Consider the following 5,823-nt stretch of genomic DNA (forward strand, 5'->3'; position numbering starts at 1 on the left):
AATAAAATTACTGTCCCAGATGCGTATCCTATGCCTAGGGTAGACGCAATGTTAGAGTTATTGGGGGCAGCAACCATTATCTCTACACTAGATCTCTGTAAAGGATTTTGGCAAATGGAACTAGACGAGCAATCCAGAGCCAAAACTGCCTTCAGTACACCAGATGGGTTATATGAGTTTGTGACCTTACCCATGGGACTAAGGAACTCACCAAGTTCATTTCAGAGGCTAATCAATACTGTGTTGCGAGGCATGTCAGATTTTGCAGTGGCCTATATCGATGACGTGGCCATTTTTAGCAAGTCGGTGCCTGAGCATGTCCAACACCTGACAACAGTATTGGAGGCCTTAAGAAAAGCAGGCCTCACAATAAAAGCTAAGAAATGCCAGTTTGGACTAAAGGAAGTAATCTATTTAGGACATAAGGTGGGGAGTGGGAAAATCACCCCCTTATGGAGCAAGGTGGAGGCAATACAAGCGTGGCCGATCCCCTTAACCAAAAAACAAGTAAGGGCATTTCTGGGTGTGGCTGGATTTTATAGGAAGTTTGTGAGAAATTTTGGGGAAATAGCAACCCCCTTGTATGAATTAACAAAGAAGAAGTGTTCTGAGCGTGTGGTATGGACGGATGAATGTCAGAAGGCTTTTGATCTACTGAAGCAAGCCTTGTGCCAAGGACCCATATTAATAGCACCAGACTATGAGAAACCATTCATCGTGGCTACAGATGCGTCGGACCTGGCGCTGGGAGTCGTCTTGCTACAGGAGAGAGAAGGCACCAGACATCCAGTGGCGTACCTGAGTCGCAAGCTGACGCCGAGGGAGAAAAACTATTCGTCGGTCCAGAAGGAGTGCCTAGCGGTCGTGTGGGGACTGAACAAGTTGCGCCCATACGTGTGGGGATGAAGATTCACAGTGACTACGGATCATCGGGCCTTGTTATGGTTGCAGACTATGAAAAACCATAACACTATGCTGCAGAGGTGGTCCTGGGCCCTACAGGACTATCAAGTGGACTTCCAGTTCATCAAAGGCAAGGACAATGTACTGGCCGATGGACTTTCCAGGCAAGTGGCTGGGACTGCAGTGACGTGACCAGACAGAGGAACAAAGAAAGACATTTTCCCCATAGAGACTTTTATTTGTTAACGCGACGTATAAATCCTGGAACAGGAATAATACTCTGCCGTTGTTTAAGGGGGGGGGAAATGTGATGTTCCTATATATTAGTATATATATGGTAAGTGCTGGTTGTTTAGAGTATACATGGTAAGTAGTGAAAGAGGAGGGGGAGTGAATGGGCAATAGAATGCTTGATGATTGGCTGAATGTTTAAAATGGCTGACAGTATAAATGAAAGGATGACAGGTAAATCTGGGTGAATGTGAGGTGGTGAATTGTGGAATCTGGGAGGGGAGAAGAGAAAGAGTGGATTGCTTGGTGGGGTTTAGAGAGTTGTTTACCAGGAGGGAGGTGGAGTTTGGATTAATATTGAGTAAAACCATATGCTTATGTGCCTTAAGAAGAAATCTTGTTAATCTTGTTAGTTTGTTATCTGTAATAAATACTTAATTTGGTTTACCAAAGGCCTGATCCTTGGCTGGGGTTTCACAGACCAGAGGGGAGGGTAAGGTAATGACCAAGGCTGAAGGGGAACTGTAACAAATGGTGGCAGCGGTGAAGAGAATAACAATACCAGTATTCAGAGTCTCTGGGAATACTAGTATTGGGACGTTACTGGTGGTTGCCTAGCAGGGGGATCTGTTGAGATCTGTGCTAGAGCGGGGAGAGAAATCATAAGAGAGAGCGGTCTGGACTGGTGGAGTCCCTTGTGGTGCCTAGAGACAGGCAGTAACCACGAGCAGGTAGGAACCTGACAGGGAGAGCCAGGGAAGGACGCATCACAGCCTCCAAAGACTTATTTTGTGTACCAACCTTCCATGTGGCAGAGTATACTGTATTAGATTGTTATTGGGCTTTGCATGCACACCAGCCTGGTTATATGGAATGTATTCACACCAAGTACATGGAGTTGTGCTGGCTAGAAGACACAAAATTAGGCCAACGCACTTGGTAACCCAATATAATTTTTATGATCCATGATATGGAATATCCCACGATGAAGTGTTATTGTTTTTACTGCCTTCATATGAGTAATGTTTTGATTGGTGCTCAGGTGTGGGCACATTGATTTTACAATAAGCAGAACAAATATTGAAAAGGAAAGGATATTCCTTCATGATTTCAAGAATTTGTTTGTCTTTGATCCTGTCCAGTTATAGTTAAGGGCAGCCTGATGTGTATCACTTACTATTTCCCAGAAATAATGGAGAAAATATTAATTAATAATGTATATGGCACATTTAAATATAATTTCTCCCTTTCTCATAATACTCGAATCCAGGGACATTCAATGAAGCTGAATGGTAGGAGATTCAGGGCAGACAAGAGGAAGTAGTGGATAGTTAAACTCTGGAATTCACTACCACAAGATGTGATGACAGCCACCAATTTAGATTACGTTAAAATGAGATTATGCAGGATAAAGCTATCAGTGGCTACTAATCATCATGATGGCTATATGCTGCATAGGGAACAACTGTGGGAGAGTACTTTTGTGCTCATGTCCTGCTTGTGGGCTTCCCATGGGCATCTAGTTGGCCGCTGTGGGAGACAGGAACAGATAGGCCTCTGATCTGATCCTTCAGGACTCTTCTTATTTTGCTTTGTTCTTAGGGATTTCTGGCATTAAAGGTTGCTTTGAGATCTCTGGCTGGTTTGTCCTCAGAGTAGCATGCAAGTCAGTATTACTAGAACTTCAGTGAGAGACTTTCCCAGAGTAGTCAGTGAGTCCATTCCTCCAGTTCCAGGACCATCAACCTAGGCTATCATTCAGGCATTTCTGTTTAAGGCTAGTTGCATGAAACCTATCTTTCAAAAGCAGGTACAGTATAATGAGTGATTCAGAGGGGCTTTTATATGTTACCCTAGGTCCAGGAGTGGTGTGTTTGGTGGGATGTAGCCCTCTTTACAGTGGCATTGCTGTTCCTTGCCTAGTGTTAGAGTGCAGGATGCATTCAGGGCCATGTGGGTACACCCATAGGAGTGCTACTGCTAATGCAGTGGCCTTGCTAGTGCACCCTTGTTGCCCTGACCTCTCCACTGCTCCTGCCATTTCTGTGAGCAGCTCTAATATAAATGAGATAACGCTGAGGCCACATCCACACCATACATTTAAAGCACATTTAGAGCACTTTAACAGCCATAGCTTCCTCCAAAGAACTATAGTTTACCACTCAGAGAGCTATAATTCCCAGCACCCTTTACACTTCCAAGGATTCTTTGGGAGGAATCCATGATGGTTAAAGTGGTATAAGAATACTTTAATGTATGGTGTGGATATGACCGGAAATGATCCAAACATATTAGAGGGAGATAATTATATGGGACAAGGCCATGGAATCATCACCTTGCTGATTCCTCTGGAGGCCCAACCGGCTGGCCTCAACTCAAGTGGCTGGTTTATTGTAATGTTTTTCTAGCCATGCAAGCACCACTCACAGAACCATGGCTCAGATTCACACATACCTCAGGTAATGTATTAAAGACCCCACAGTGATTTGTGCTCTGTTGCAGGGTGGCAATGATATTGGATGTAACATTCTAGTATGCCTATCTTAAATGAGCATTTTTCTGCATGAAGGAAATTCTAGACAAGTACTAAAAAAAAAAACCAATATATCCTTAGGGGAGCTTTCTTCTTCCTCCTCCACTCTCATTTACAAACATGGCTTTATAATGCCTTTGATGCCCTGTTTTCTATTTTTATGAAGTAGAATTGGTGGAAGGGAAACCAATTCGGCTTGAGTGCAATTGGAGGCGAACTCCCGACGGCTGTAATCATGCACTTGTGAAGCTCTCTACCAAACTCTATGTGAAGGCAGTGAGAGCAGCAAAGAAGCAATACTTTGCTGTCTCTATTCAGTCATCCCTTAACCGCCCAGCGGAACTTTATAAAGTTGTCCGGGGACTTTTACACTCTGGTCCCCAGGACGCAATAACACCATCAATTGCCCGCTGTAATGAGTTTGCGCGACACTTTCGTGATAAGATCATGAACATCCGCCGGGACCTTGACTCCATTATTGTAGCAGTTGATCCTAATGAGGTATCCAGAGCACAGTCTTGTCCTGTTTTATTGGATGAGTTTCAGTTGGTACAGCTCGAGGATGTGGACAAGGTGCTTGGACAGGTGCGGGCGACCACTTCTGCTCTGGATCCTTGCCCCTCATGGCTAATAAAAGCTAGCAGGAATGGAACAGCTGGCTGGGCCAAGGAGGTGATTAATGCCTCTTACGAGAGGGAGTGGTCCCACCCTGCCTGAAACAGGCGGTGGTGAGACCGCTCCTAAAAAAATCCTCCTTGGACCCTGATAATTTGGACAACTATAGGCCAGTAGCAAATGTCCCATTCCTGGGCAAGGTTCTAGAGCGTGTGGTCGCTCGCCAACTCCAGGCTCTCTTGGATGAAACTGATTATCTAGACCCATTTCAATCGGGCTTTCGGCCGGGGTTTGGTACAGAAACGGCCTTGGTCGCCCTGTATGATGACCTCTGTCGGGAGAAAGACAGAGGGAGTGTAACTCTGTTGGTTCTCCTTGATCTCTCAGCGGCGTTTGATACCATCGACCATGGTATCCTTCTGGAGCGACTTACGGATTTAGGAGTGGGAGGCACTGCTTGGCGGTGGCTCTGCTCCTATCTCGGGAATCGTCTCCAGAAGGTGATGCTGGGGGAACATTACTCGAGTCCCTGGGTACTTCAATATGGGGTCCCGCAGGGTTCAGTTCTGTCCCCCATGCTTTTTAATATCTATATGAAGCCGCTGGGTGAGGTCATCAGGAGTTTTGGAGTGCGTTTCCAGCAATATGCTGATGATACGCAGCTCTACTACTCCTTTTCATCTTCCTCAGGTGAGGCTGTTGATGTACTAGACCGCTGCCTGGCCGCGATAATGGGCTGGATGAGAGCTAATAAACTGAAACTCAATCCTAACTAGACTGAGATGCTGTTGGTGGGAGGACCCTCTGCCCAGATGGTTGATGTTCGACCTGTCCTAGATGGGGTTACACTCCCCCTAAAGGAACAGGTACGTAGTTTGGGGGTCTTATTAGATCCGCTCCTGTCACTTGAGGCTCAGGTAGCCTCGGTGGCACGGAATGCATTCTACCAGCTCCGGCTGGTAGCCCAACTACGACCCTATTTGAGCAAGGAGCATCTTGCCTCAGTTATCCATGCTATGGTAACCTCTAGATTGGACTACTGTAATGCACTCTACGTGGGGCTACCTATGAAGACGGTTCGGAAACTTCAGCTAGTGCAAAATGCTGCGGCCAGAGTTCTCACTGGGACAAAGAAATTTGACCATATAACACCTGTCCTGGCGCAGCTGCACTGGCTACCGATATGTTTCCGGGCCAGATTCAAAGTGTTGGTTCTTACCTATAAAGCCCTAAACAGCATCGGACCGCAATACCTGATGGAGCGCCTCTCTCGCTATGTACCTACCCGTTCACTACGCTCGACGTCGAAGGCCCTTCTCCGGGTTCCAACCCATAAAGAGGCCCGGAGATCAACAACTAGATCTAGGGCCTTCTCGGTGGTGGCCCCCGAACTATGGAATGCCCTCCCAGACGAGATACGCCTGGCGCCTTCTCTGTTATCTTTTCGGTGCCAGGTAAAAACTTACCTTTTCGCCCAGGCTTTTTAAATTTTGTAAATTTTTAAATATTTTAATTTAACATTTTAAACTTAATATGATCTT

This window comes from Rhineura floridana, chromosome 3 (assembly GCF_030035675.1).
Source record: "Rhineura floridana isolate rRhiFlo1 chromosome 3, rRhiFlo1.hap2, whole genome shotgun sequence".
In the NCBI taxonomy this organism is placed as follows: domain Eukaryota; kingdom Metazoa; phylum Chordata; class Lepidosauria; order Squamata; family Rhineuridae; genus Rhineura; species Rhineura floridana.